Below are 15330 nucleotides of genomic sequence, written 5' to 3' on the forward strand. Positions count from 1 at the left end.
AATATAAGTATGGAAGTATGGATGAATTTTAAATACAATTATTGTGATTGATACTGACTGCGCATTGAAAAAAAAAATTTTTTTTTGTCATGATTCGAGTACGCTTAGGTACCCTTTGAATTAAATAAAAAAAATCATTCACACCATTGACACGCCCCGTTGTAATATTTGCTTTTATTTCCCACAAAATAATGGTCACACTATTTCCTTATACCACACCAATCGATTCCCGACATTAACTGTAAGCGTTCAGAGTGCAAATTCGCGTGAAATTCAAAATTCTCTTCTTCATTTTGAATCTGGAATAGTTTTTTTTTAAGTGCCACCGTTCTTCTCGATCCTAACTCGCATTGTCTGGTGAGAACTCGAATGCCAGCTGCCAGTAACAAAAGAACACGCCTTTATTATATTTTTGCACAATACCCCCGCCATAAAGTATTTTCGGAAGTAGCGGACGTTTGAATTTGGTATTTTTTTTTTCATTATTGTTAACTGAAACCACGTGGTTGCTACGGCCGGTGAAGCGTTAGAACCTCAAGTTTTTGATGTTATTAGAACAAGCGCTTGCATATTTATTTATTTATATAGATATCAAACTATTTATTATTTTGGTTTTTATTATTCGTTGTCATAGCGACTATAAAAATACATCATCTGTGAAAATTTCAACTAAGACGAACAGACAGACAGATAAACAACGGATTCTTAGTAATAGTGTCCTGTTTTATCCTTTGGGTACGGAGCCTTAAAAATCAAGCCATTAAACTTTCAGCTAACGATCAGGAGGAACCACGTTCAAAATGATCATAACACTGAATATATCCAGAAAATATGAATGTGTCATTATCTGTCTCGCAAGCGTTTCGCGTCCCATTATGCCGGAATATTGGGGTCAATTGATGTTGGTCCGGCGCTCGTAATGGGCTACCGGTCGACCAATAGGGGACCGATGTAAAAAGTCCACTAGCCGTACTAAATTTGAAATTGGAATCTGAAAAAGCCGTTACCGACGGACCGCTTGCCCAACACTAGTAGCTCGTAAGCGCCATTTTGAATTTCGACTGCGCAGCCTAGGCTCTTCGCAGAGGATTCTTTGTGGCCAGTATTTAGTTTTTTGTCCAGCGCTAGTATATTTAACTCTGAATATGGAAATAATGAAAAGTGAGTTTTGTGGCCTGGCTATAATGTTGTTTTAGAATAAAAAAATGTGCTTTGCAGTGAAATTTGTCGTTAAAAAGTTAAAACTGAAAATTTTTATTAATATGTGTTGTTATTATGAGTACGAGAGGACTAAGTAAAAGACGCAAAAAAAAACATATTATTTAAATACAATAAATAAATTCGAAGAAGGGGTGGACGAAGAAGAAAAATATACGTCTATCTTACGAACCGGTTCGAATGCGCCGGTAAAACGGTATTATTTAACTATTGTGTCTTTATTCTCCGCGATCGACGGATAAAAACAATAACACTCAGAATTTACCAAAAATTTTAAAAGTCTACACTTACATTATCACTGTTTCTACCATAAACAATTTAATTTCTCAATCTGTTCCAATCTTACGTTCAAATCTTGAACTAGCCGGCCGGCAATGTCTGGGACATTCGGAAATCGGAAACATGTTCCTAATAGACGTTCGATCAGTTATCGTGATTCTGTTCTCGATGTATCGATATCTCGTTATCGGTTACCCGATGGCCGGGCGGGCCCCGGGGCGAGTTTGATAATTTCACCAGCTTTTTCGATTGAAAATACCGGCAATTTGTTTCACTCAGTCATTGATCTAGTCTTTTCGATTTTATGATCTCTTGTTTTTGTGATAAATTCTACTTAAATAAATAAATATATTGGGACAAATCACACAGATTGAGCTGGCCCCAAAGTAAGTTCGAGACTTGTGTTATGGGATACTAACTCAACGATACTATATTTTATAACAAATACATATATAGATAAACATCCAAGACCCGGCCAATCAGATATAGATCATTTTCCATCATGACCCGACCGGGGATCGAACCCGGGACCTCTCGGTTCAGTGGCAAGAACCTTACGCCACCAAGGTCGTCACTTAACTCTTATTTTGTGACTACGGAGGGTCGGGTCAAACTGAAACGATTCAGTTTTTACTTTACATAGTAAAATCTAGTCTAATAATATAATCTAATAAACCAAATTTAAAAAAAGTAAACCCATACGCGTACTAACTGGCCGGTTTGAAAAAAAAAGGTCTCTCAAAACTAACGCCGGGATTCCAGCAAAAAATTGAATATTTCAAATGTCGAACGGGAAGTGACGGCGATAACGATAGGAAGCGCTGACCCCGCGCCGATAACAGAGGCACGAATCGATTCGAAATTCAAATTGCTACATCATCTCTTGTTATTTTTTTAATGGTCCCTAATATTGTGCTGCGGAGGTGGTGTAATGGTTATGACGCCCGCCTATGGATCGAAAGGTCCCAGGTTCGAATCCTACTCGTGCCACATAAGTTTGTATACCAATCTGACTCATGTTTAGTAGTTTTCATTGACCACCACTTGCTTCCGGTGAAGAAAAACATCGTGATAAAAACTGCACACTGGTTGATTATTGACCGACGCGTGAAATGGAGAAGGCAATGGCAAAACACTCCACTAGGAGTGCCAAGAAAAATGTGTGTGTTTCATTCCACGTAATGACCACGACCCTCAGCCATGAGGAAATACGATTATGAAGAATATTGTGCTAGACAAACATTTCTTCGACATTCTTTCAACGACATGATTTTTGTTCTAGAGTCTTCAGGAGATTCGCGGCTACACCCGCGTGTATTATCCACGGGATCAATACTTTCAAACGAAAACAAAAAATGCATTAGTAGTACCCAACTATTATTGAAGTCATATTTGTTGGCTACTGGTTATAAAAGTTATTTAAGACAGAACACAATACAACAACTGAATTTAGTTATGAACAAGTACAGCAAGTAACCAAGTCAAACAAACAGGACGTCACAAAATCATTCTGATGCAAAGAAAACAAAATTTAAACAGTTTTTTTATAATCCTACTGCATATGTAAGTCACCACGTGTTCTATTGATATCTAGGCCAAGAGAATGTCAATAAAAAAAAAACAACATATTCTAAATCTGTTATTACAATGAACGCACTGTAAAGGACCTAATGCGTCACAATACTGGCCTGTTTTATCGGTGACGGAATCGTTCTATATTCGAATTTGAATTTTAAATTTCTATACAACGCTCGATAACAGATAAAGCAGAGGTTAGGATTTGAATTAAGAATGGTTTTCGGAAGTGTGACAGTATTTTTTTTTCGGCATACATTTTGAATGTGGATAGCATGCAGTTTACATTGCTGCCAGTAAAAACAAATAAACATTTTTCTAAGAATAAGCATTTGATTGAATGTTTTGTTATCTATATGTTACTGTAAAAGCCCGTATACAGGTAAATTTTAGGTTTTTTCAGAAAATCTTAGGATTTACCGGCATGGGTTGGTAAATGTAAGGATTTATAAATAATTGACGATTTTTTCGAGCTTTTGCCATTAGAATTTAGTATATGCTAGGTTTTGCTACTGACGGCTGGTAAATGTTGGTTTTGGGAATAAAACAATGAGTAATTCATAATAATAATTTATATTTCAGTCAAAACCTTGGTATCATAATTATGAGATTAATTAATTACCTCAGTAATTAGTCAAATCCTTACCTATTTTCAAATTCAAATTCAAATTCAAATCATTTATTCAGAAATTAGACCTTCACAGGCACTTTTTCTCGTCAATCTTTAAATTTATAGTTATTTCTCACAAGCTAGAAACTACTGGCATTTCGGAACGACCACTGCTGAGAAGAAATGCCGAAAGAAACTCATTTGAACAGTGTTGGTCCCTATCATGCCAGATCGGCTTACCATTATTGTTTCTTACAAAAATTTTTTTTTCTTTTCTTTCTAATAATATATAAAAGTACATAATGTACATAGTCAAAAGGTATATCAAAACAGGTTATGATTGTGATCCGAGTGCTGATTATAATATATATATATATATATATATATATATATATATATATATATATATCGATGTGAAACACAATTAACTTACATGAAAATATATGAGAAACGAGATGACCAGTTCCCTCTGGCAGCACCCGTTCACGAGTTGACGCATGGGACAGCCATCGCGTAGCTCAACCATAATAGAGGGAACCTCACGACCCGGCCCACGACGCCACCACCAGATTGACCATTTGAGTGAGCATGACACACTCGATTCCCATGACTTCATAATTACAATTCTTATTCGTCGAAATAGAAGTATAATTCAGACACTTGAAGATCACAAATCACGTACATGTTTTACAAATAAAATTTAAATGCCATACGAATTATTATAACAAAATTCAAAATTGTGAATAAAATAATAAAAAACAGTAAAATAAAAATTAGGAGATCATGTGTGGAGTGGCAAAGCTGTCGGGAGGATCCAAGCGTTTTTATCAGTCAAATAGGCGTTAATTGTGTAATACGCTTTATCCATTAAATTTTTCTTAACATAAATTTTAAAATTTTTCATTGGCAGATTAATAGCCTCTGCAGGGAGTTTATTGAATAATTTTACACTTTGACCCACGAAAGACCGCCGAACCTTTTTAAGCCTGAATCTATTCATACAAAGTTTGTGCTTATTTCTAGTGTTTACACTATTTACTTCGTTTAATTTTTTTTATAAATGTAAATTTGATTTGACAAAAATAAGCACATCAAAGATATACTGACATACCACAGTGAGGATGTTAATTGATTTGAAGAGTTCTTGAAGAGAATCTCGAGGTTTTAACCCATAAATAAAACGGATAGCTCTTTTCTGTAATACAAAAATTTTTCCTATGTCAGCTGCATTACCCCAAACTAATAGTCCGTAGGACATAATGCTATGAAAGTAGCTGAAATACACAAGTCTAGCTGTATCTATGTTCGTACACTGTCTGATCCTTCTCACTGCAAAAGCTGCCGTACTAAGTTTTTTGGCCGTGATTTCAATATGTTTATCCCACTTTAATTTGTCGTCCACAGTAATGCCCAGGAATTTAGTACTATGTACCCATTCCAGAGCTTTATCATTTACTGTTAAAGGTATAACATTGTGCGAGTTATTTAAGAGAGAAAATTTAATACATTTTGTCTTCTCTGTATTTAGAGCTAAGTTGTTGGTTGTAAACCAGTTAAGCACTACCGACATGCTATTACTTATAAAGTTATAGTTTTCACTTTTTCTATCGACTTTAAATAATAAGGATGTATCGTCTGCAAATAGAACTACTTCGCATAAATGTTGGGCAAGGCATGGGAGGTCGTTAATATAAATCAAAAATAAAAAGGGACCGATAATGGAGCCTTGAGGTACGCCTATGTGAACCTATGTTTCAATTATGTTCATTTGGTAAGTATTGTTATTTATAAATATTTTTATATTTTAAAGGTAAAGTTATACCATACCTTTAAAATACTTCTTAAATAGTAAAAAATAACAAAAGTAAAATTATTTTTTCAACATTTACCGTGCCTTTGATGTAAATCTCAAGATTTACCAAGTGAAAGGTGGTAAAAGTTAGAATCGCAAAATTGTTCGGACTTTTACCATTAAGAGTTGGTAAATCTTAGGTTCTACTGGAATATCTAAGATTTACCGTAGTTCGTGCTTTTACAGTAACATATAATAAAACTGTAAGTGGACTATGTCTGCATATTAGAGATATTAAAAGATATTTAGATTATTATTTAATAATGGGGTGTCTTCAATTCAATTCAATTCGTTTATTTCGTGAACACATGTCTTTACGGGACTAATAAAAGCCAAGACAATATTTTTTTTAGAATTTTTGCCTATATGTCTGAATGTTTGTTCGCGTATTACGCAAAATCTACTGGATTGAATTTGATGCGATTTACACAGCTGTATAACCGATGATCTAACTTAAAATCTGGTATAGGTTTCATTGCGATACGTTGCTTAGAACCCGAGTTATGACAATAATAATTTATGAGCGGACAAAGCCACAAAGGTACGCGGGCGAAGCCGCGGGCGAAAGCTAGTTGCTAATATTATCACTACCACTACATAGTATTAAACAAAGTCGCTTCCCGCTGTCTGTCTGTCCTTAAATAAATAAATAAATAAATATTATTAGGACAAATTACGTAAGTATCAGAGTAAGCTCGAGACTTGTGTTATGGGATACTAACTCAACGATACTATATTTTATAACAAATACATGTATAGATAAACATCAAAGACCGGGGCCAATCAGAAAAAGATCATTTTCCATCATGACCCGACCGGGGATCGAACCCGGGACCTCTCGGTTCAGAGGCGAGCACTTCACCACTGCGCCACCGAGGTCGTCATTGTGTTTTGTATGTATGTTTAGATATTTTAAAACTACGAAACGGATTTTGATGCGGATTTTTTTAATAGATAGAGTGGTTTAAGTCTATTATTTACTTCTGCTCGACTCGCGGGGGCACTGCCGTGCCCCCAGATTATGGTTTTACGGAAAGTGCCGCTAGTAGAAAATAAAATAAACATTATTACTGGAAACTGTAATATGGAAAATAATCAATTTTTGACAACACTCTTGTCAGCTTACACCATGACAAAATTATTTGTTAGACAAATTAAAAAACCCCCAATATTAATTTCGCTACAACATTTGAACCGCTGAACCGATTTTCATGAAACATGGCTAAGTACACTCTAGATAATTCTAATCTATGACACAAAAAACTAAACGAAAATCAGTTCAGCCGTTTGGGAGCTACGATGCCACACAGAGATACACAGACAGATACGTTAAACTTATAACACCCCTCTTTATGCGTCGGTGGTTAAAACATTGACACACACATTGGTGTTTTATTCCGCTTAAAATCAAAAATAATATCAGCAAAACAACGTAATATTTAAAAAAAAAATATGACGACTTAGTAAGGTCATTTTCAGTATGGAATTTTTCACAACTTAAATTTGAATTTAAAATGTCTTTCTGTTCCATTTTTGTATTGAAATTTAACTGAACGATATTGATACTGTTGTATTGAATTATTCAACGCTTTTTTGTTTACCGGCTCATGAGGAATAATATCATTTAAATGCGTATATTTATAGAAAAAAAAAACATGCTCTGATTATATCGTATCGTGAAATCGCTTCTAGATCTGTATCCATAAATGCTTATAAGTTCATTTAATTATACATGTTTAAAGTTTAACTTAAATCTCTTACTAGCTTTTGTCAGTGGCTCACACCGCACGGGAGATATTATTTCTCACGCCTGTCTTTTCTACATATGTATTTTCTAAATATTTTCAAGAAGATTGGTCGAGTAGATAAAGCCTAAACAAACTTAGTAATAAACAAACTTACTTTCGCATTTAATTAATTTCGATAAGTGTCTCTCGGCACAATCTCCGTGTCACATTTTTTTTTTTATGACGCACAAGAATTATTTCCAGGGTCAAGACTCCGAGACACGCATAAAAAAAAAAATTGATAGCCCAATTTTTTAACGAAGGTAATTTTAGTTGCACAAATAAACAGCTACTGACACTCCTATGATAATTGAAACGCATTTTGTATGTCATATAAGTAACAAATATTTATTATATTTTTTCCATTCATCACGCGTGAATTTTCTCAAGCGTTTTCTGTCCCGTCTCGTGTCCAATATTATAATTGTTACTAAAACATTAAACGTATTTCCCGTGCCATTAAAGTCTCCGATTACTTTTTGTCACAAGAGGACTCGTCACAAAAGGGACAGATTTTAATAGACTCCGACATCGCTTTGCGTAGGGCAGTGTTACATGTAATTTTCTTTGATTTATTCAGTTCCTACTAAGTAATATTAAGTGAGAAAGTTTTGATGTACGGTCAGTGGCAGATAAATTATATAATTTACTACCATAGGGAGTCAGACTTGTCTGTCTCCAATATTCCATATGATAATGGTCGATGCTATTATTGTAAAAAGGTAAGGGTTTGTGAGTTTGTATGTTTGAGGGGGGTGATCTCCGAAACTATCAAACCGATTTCAAAAATTATTGCTATAGGCTATATTTTATCTCAAAATTCCCACAAGAACGAAAACGTCTAGTAGTCACGTAATCAATCAATGCAAAATCAACCAATGTAAAAAAAAATCGTATCAAGACTTCTGTGGTTTTCTAAATTAAATAAATATATTAGGACAAATCACACAGATTGAGCTAGCCCCAAAGTAAGTTCTAGACTTGTGTTATGAGATACTAACTCAACGGTACTATATTTTATAACAAATACTTAGATAGATAGACATCAAAGACCCGGGCCAATCAGAAAAAGATCATTTTTCATCATGACCCGACCGGGGATCGAACCCGGGACCCCTCGGTTCAGAGGCAAGCACTTTACCACTGCGCCACCGAGGTTGTCTACCTATTGACAAAAAATATCTCAATTTTTGTAAAATGATAAAACTATATCGACGACAGTCCAACATCACCTATTCTACTAATTGAGTGCTTAAATTTAAGTATTTTTATGAATTGTAGAAAACAAAAAAAAAAAAAAACGGGTTACACTCCGGAAGCGCCGGCAGAAGTGAAAACTTGAATATTAACGTTGTGCACTTTTGACGTGTTACGAATTTTCGATCAGTCACGTGTCCTGACGCGAGTTGTAACTTTTTTTACCCATCGCAAAAAGTGCACAACGCCGCTAAAGAAGTTTTCACTTCAAAAAATCGTTTTCATGACACAAGATCTTGTTGTAAAGATCTGTTATAGATTTAAAAATATTTATCAATTTAAAATAGCTTCGAATTAAAGATTAAATTTAGAGCAATTTTAGTCATGTCAAATATTACTATCAGGAAAGAGTTTTTAAAATACATTCAAAATAAATAAGTTTTAAATTTAGGAAAGTACAAACATATGTTTCATTAAAAATGTAAAATTAAATTTATACAAACTCTAGGTATGAACTCACGGATCCTTTATATTTTAATACACCACTTCTAACCCCCACTCATTAGACCGAACATGCGCGTATGACCCCCAAGAGTAATCACATAGCATCGAGTAACCTTAGTCTGGAATTTGAACCTTATTGCTAAAAGTATACGATCGATATGCCAAATAGTAATTGAAATTCCAACAATTTTGCAAAGCGAAAAAATTTTAAGAACTAATTATGGTATCCCACTTCTGATTCAAGTAATTCGCCCGTCATTTTTCAAGAATAATTTTAGCCGTACAATATTGGCAACATAAAAGTAATTTGTCACATTTTGTCGGTTGGAATTAAATAAAAACTTTATAACGCTTATTAAACTCAAAACATTATGTATCATATCATTACACTTAATTAAACATTGTTTATTGATTACAAGATAAATCATATACTTAGTTAACTTTAATTATAACCGCCTGTGTATCAAACGAAACGTCAATTACCCCCAACCGTATCCCATTTGAACTGCAATCAATATGAATTTTAATTGTAATGAAAATTAAGTTCAAAAACGTTCGATTGCCATGTCAATGTTGGTAACGCATGCGCTCTCCGCGTCACACGAGGCGGGAACGAGCACGATTGGTTGCATCCTGCCGCAAATTGAACGACGCGGTACGCGGACGTCCGTCGCGAACGCGTTCCATTTTTGAAATCGTTCATTATTATTACTCTTTATGGCCAGTAGCCGTCTTATTTTGTTGAATTAATCTATTTTCTTTTTGAAGAGGCGAATCAAGTGTATAATTATTGCATAGTCTATTCCAAGTCAATTCTACATATTATTCTTTCCTAATCAACATTTCATACACAAAGAACCTTGCAGGTTTATATAAATATTAAATGAATACTGAAAAATCTTTGAAAAGCCAATGGAAATCGATCATAACCTGGTTTCCGAATGGCACCTAATCAAATGAACGTCCTCGCTCCGGAAGTTGTTCCATCAATGACGATACGACATCGGATATTTTTGATTTCAAATTCCTACATAAATAAAATCCTACTTTCGTGTGTACTGGAGGATATAAAATGTTCGTATTCTAGCGGAGTCTCAATGAATGCTGTTCTGTAAAAGGACTTCTGATAATCTTCTCATTATCATCAATCCTTTTATAACATAAGTTAGGTATATCCTGTCGACTTTACTCTTGTGGGAATTGCAGCCTAAAAGTACATTATGTAGTTTATAATATGTTAATAGTTCTAGACTATTCGTGTGCCAAATTACATCAAAAACCGATGCGGGAGAATGTAATAAATCTTATCAAGTTTTTACATTTATAATGACAACTCAAACAGCCAGACAGTGTGACCTCCCCTTTATTTGTTTGATTCGTTTCCAGTGTTCATTTTGTCGTCTATTTTAATTTGACGTGACGCGGGCTCAAGTGCCAGTGACGTCACAAGTCACAAGACTGACAACCTCACCGCCAAACGCGGGAGACAATAGTCACTCAGACCCCCTCGAGAATATTCATTCATGAATTTGAATTTCGAATACTCGTTCCATTTTTGAAATTAGAGTTTTTAATTAAAAGGCGGCCTATCCCGCGATACCATCGCGCTTTGTCGTCGCTACGCCTCTTTATTTACCTTTTTTCTTTTTTTACGCGAAGACCTGTAATTATGCCAGTATTTTTAAGCTTACGCAGATTTTTAAAGGAGTTTTTAAATATTGTTTGCACACTTATCATTCTGTTTGTCCTTTTTCATCGATTTTTAACGTAAATTAAATGTTTCTTAAAGTTATTTTGAGGAAGTTACCTACGATAGAACGGATTCGTTTTAAATTTTGTAGCCTTTGATCTCTTGCTTTGAATAACCGCAGAAAGTACTTAAATTTGCCATTAAAAATAGCAGACTTAAACACATACACACCGACATACACAGTATTTGTATTAAACACTCACAAATAATATTGTAAATATTACAAAAAGAAATAGTTACATGTATTAGTTACAATTTAACAATTAATTAAAAACGACGTAAACAGTCAACTAATAGAATGGCCAATCCATCATAATCGAAGTAAAAGTCTAAATTAAAAAAAAAAAAAAAACAACTAACTAATACCATATTTTTATTCTACAGCTACAGATGTATTACTGCAATATGAATGGCCAGTAACAATACCAAGCAACACTATCTGAGTACATTAAAAAAAAATCCATACAGACCATAGATTCTCTTACCATGTCCCAATGCTCGCACAAAGGAACATCTGCCCTTAAGCCTGTTTTCAAAAATAGAATTTGTTTATAAAAACCGCCTCTTTGTCCGCAGATGTGGGCACACGTGCATCGCCGAGAATTTGGCGGGAAGGAATCTTGGTGAGTAATTCTAATTTTAAATTCTATTTTCATTCATTTTTAATTCAAAATAGCCAGTATTTAATATTTATTTTCTTTTATCATGAGCCCATGTAGGTATATCTCACATGAGAGCTTGTTTATTTTATAAATTAACGACCATTTTGAAGTTTTGGCATTGTTGTTACGACCTGCCTTCACCCTTTTTGGGAAAGTCGTTGCGCCTATCAAGATTTTTCATCAATTAGTCGCCTCGTACGTCCTCGAGAGGGTATGAAGACTAGAGCAGTCCTATTTTGGGGCGGGAACCTCACCCTGACCATCTCGCAATGTTACATAGACATCAGATTCGCATATGTTATACACATATACTAAAATCGCTCAAATACGGGAAGTCTTTGTAAAATAAAAGCTATAAAAATATATATATATTTTAGATAATTATAGATACAGAGAATCATAGACAGGACATTCGAATCCGCCCCAAAGTGTGTCTTATAAGGGGTGTGGTCATTATGGGTCTAAATAGAATGGAAGTGATACATTTTATTTATTTTTTTTATATTAGGACAAATCACACAGATTGAGCTAGCCCCAAAGTAAGTTCGAGACTTGTGTTACGGGATACTAACTCAACGATACTATATTCTATAACAAATACATATATAGATAAACATCCAAGACCCGGACCAATCATAAAAAGATCATTTTCCATCATGACCCGACCGGAGATCGAACCCGGGACCTCTCGGTTCAGTGGCAAGCACTTTACCACTGCGCCACCGAGGTCGTAAGAGTTCGTAAGAGTCTTGTCACAAAATTTCCTAAACAGCATTTACCTTTTCTGGGGCCTCTCTCGCCTATTGAGGTCCTGGGTTCGATTTCCAGAATATCCTAAAATATTTTTTTTTGTATGTACCTATGTGTGTTTGTAACGCGATAACTTTGGAACCGTTGGTCTGATTTTGAAGAAATTAAAAACGTGATCGTGGGGCATCAAAATCGGTTAAGTCGTTTTTGAAATATTCACAATTTTGTAAAAAAAAAAAAATCTCATCAAAATGTGTTCGCCAGGTCTAAGTTCGCGCGGCGAACAACTAATATTAGTTGGACACAGTAGTCGCATACTCCTTAGTGGACTTTTTAGTTGTCACATCTAGACACCCTACATCCGTCCACACCATTGACCAAATTGGACACCCTAGTTTATTTTTATGACGTAAATTATGCTATGGTTTCCGACACGTGGCAAATAATGGAGGTTAAGCGACTGACGCCTCGGCAAACATGGGATAGCTTTGTCAGTTGTATCGAAATGACATTTTTGTGTAAAAAATCTACTATTGTTATCTTATACTATTTGACGACCTCGGTGGCGCAGTGGTAAAGTGCTCGCCTCTGAGCCGAGAGGTCCCGGGTTCGATCCCCGGTCGGGTCATGATGGAAAATGATCTTTTTCTGATTGGCCCTGGTCTTGAATGTTTATCTATATATGTATTTGTTAAAAAATATAGTATCGTTGAATTAGTATCCCGTAACACAAGTCTCGAACTTACTTTGGGGCTAGCTCAATCTGTGTGATTTGTCCTAATATATTTATTTATTTAATATTAGCAGGATTAATAGATTGTAAATATGAAGATGCAAGCAAATAGTGCAGACATTTAACCCTTCGGATGCGGTATCGATCGCTGTAGTACCGCGTCCCGCCGCGGGACCATATGTTGCGCCCGCATTTTAAAAGATTAGGGTTTTTCATTACATTAATCTTTGCGAGGGCGATTCGAATGGGGTCAGCACGGACTAAATCTGCGCTTCCCAAACTGGGTTAGTGTGGTAAAGGGAAAACATAAAATAAAAAAACATATAATATCTACATCACTATAAAACAAAGTCGCATCTAACTATCTGTCCTGTTTATGTCGAAATTTCTTTGAATTAACAGTTCCGAAATGCTTACAGTTTGTAACGTATGTTGCAAGATAATATTAAACCCGTAAATGTATAAAATTTTAATAAATATTCTTGGCTGTGTCTTATGTCGAACATTCATATGGGAAAACCCTATGTTTTTGTACCCAGCTAGATTTTGCCCGCGGCTGCGCCAGCGTAAATAATTTTTATTTTAGGCAACGTACGGTAAAATCATAATAAATTATATCCCGAACCTCCCTCAGGAATCATTCTATATATTGGTGAAAACCGCACGAAAATCCGTGCAGTTGTTTTATCTATTTAAAAAGCACCTCAAGTCTTTATTAACTGATAAATGTTATTATACTTTAAATGATTTCTTTAATGATAGACTCGGATAGAATTTAGGGCTAGTATAAGTACATTATAATTCTTTTTTTGTTTTGGATTTGTAGTGGATAGCATGCTCCTCGTTATTTAATTATATTTGCATACCTATATTCGGTAAAACGTGTAGGTCTAATTCATTATGACTATTTGTACTCATGTTTTTGGCAAATAAATGTTTTCTTTCTTTCTTTCTTTCTTTCTTTCTATATAAAGTCAACATTTATATATTTCAGTCTAATTACGTTGGTATCTACTTAAATTGATTGTTTTTTTGTATTGATTAAAAAAAATAAACATTTTTTTTCCTCAATCCAGCCCGCAACAAGATTGAGGAGCTTTGAACTAAATGATGTACCGTGCTATCAGGGAATTACTTGGCTCGATTCGAGTGAGAGGAATTCCTAACATCCCTTTACCTTCGAATGGTAAGCCTTGATCGGAAGGAATTGACGAACAGAAAAATGTAACGAACAAAAACTTTAAAAACAAAGAATCCTTGCGTTTGAGCCCTTTGATTTGATACTCATATTGTTGTATTCGAAAAAAAAAATGTTTTTCACCAAATAAAATGGCGCTGCACAGCCGCCATGTTCGTTTTTTTTAAACGTCACCTATCTAAGACACTCTGGCACCCAAGACGAATGTAATGATACCTCATTTAGGTAAATCCGTTCTGTTTTGGAGATATGAGGTAATATTATTTACAAACATACAAGATACGCGCGAAAAACAATACCCTTTCTTTGCAGTCGTGTAAAAAAGTGATGATCCAAGTGGTAAAGAAAATTATTTAAAAAAAAAAACAATAATAAAGAATTAACATTTTATGGTCAAAGTATGAATATAATGTCTTTTGATGAATATATGAATATAATGTTTTGCGAATATTATACATTAGATGTTGCCCGGGGCTTCGCTCCCGTGGGAGTTTTGTGATAAAATATAGCCTATAGCAATCTTGGATAATGTACCTTTCTAATGGTGAAAGAATTCTTGAAATCGGTTCGGTAGTTTCGGAGATTATAAAGCGACTGAGGGAAATTATCTCTAGATGACGAGGTGCGACAAAAAAAATGACATTTAAGAAATTGTCTTGTTAAAATAACACCCGAGGCACAGATTAAAATTATTGTGAATCCATTGCCGATCATGTTTATTTGATCATTAAAATGTACCCTCTGACGCTGCGACGCGTTTCGCATCGCCCGCGGCTGTGGAGGGTTGACTCAGGGTTGTCACTGTACATACGTACATTATTATAAAACAATGCCCTCAGCTGCGTCTGTCTGTTCGCGATAAACTCAAAAACTACTTCGCGGATTTTCAGATTCCTCAAGAATATATATATATTATTATAAAGAGGTAAGCGTTTGTGAGTTAGTATGTTTGAGGCGGGTAATCTCCGAAACTACCGAATCAATTTCAAAAATTCTTTCACCATTATAAAGGTACATTATCCAAGATTGCTATACGCTATATTTTATCTCAAAACTCCCACGGGAGCGAAGCCGCGGGCAACATCAATTTTATTATATTTTTACCCGAGCGAAACCGGGACGGGTCGCTAATAATGTATTATGTTAAATATAGAATACTAGATAATGCCCCCGGCTTCGCCCGCATTAATTTTCCGTGATTTATGATACCCTATG

General features: G+C 35.0%; 1 long non-coding RNA gene across 1 annotated transcript in view; it reads left to right on the forward strand.

Moving 5' to 3' along the window:
• Window positions 1–15330, forward strand: part of LOC128681550 (uncharacterized) — a 66819-nt gene that overhangs the window by 37928 nt on the left and 13561 nt on the right. The window contains exon 3 of the long non-coding RNA XR_008406024.1: window positions 11349–11395. This is a non-coding gene — a long non-coding RNA (uncharacterized LOC128681550). The remainder of the gene's footprint in view (window positions 1–11348; window positions 11396–15330) is intronic.

Source organism: Plodia interpunctella, chromosome 27 (assembly GCF_027563975.2).
Source record: "Plodia interpunctella isolate USDA-ARS_2022_Savannah chromosome 27, ilPloInte3.2, whole genome shotgun sequence".
NCBI classification, from domain to species: domain Eukaryota; kingdom Metazoa; phylum Arthropoda; class Insecta; order Lepidoptera; family Pyralidae; genus Plodia; species Plodia interpunctella.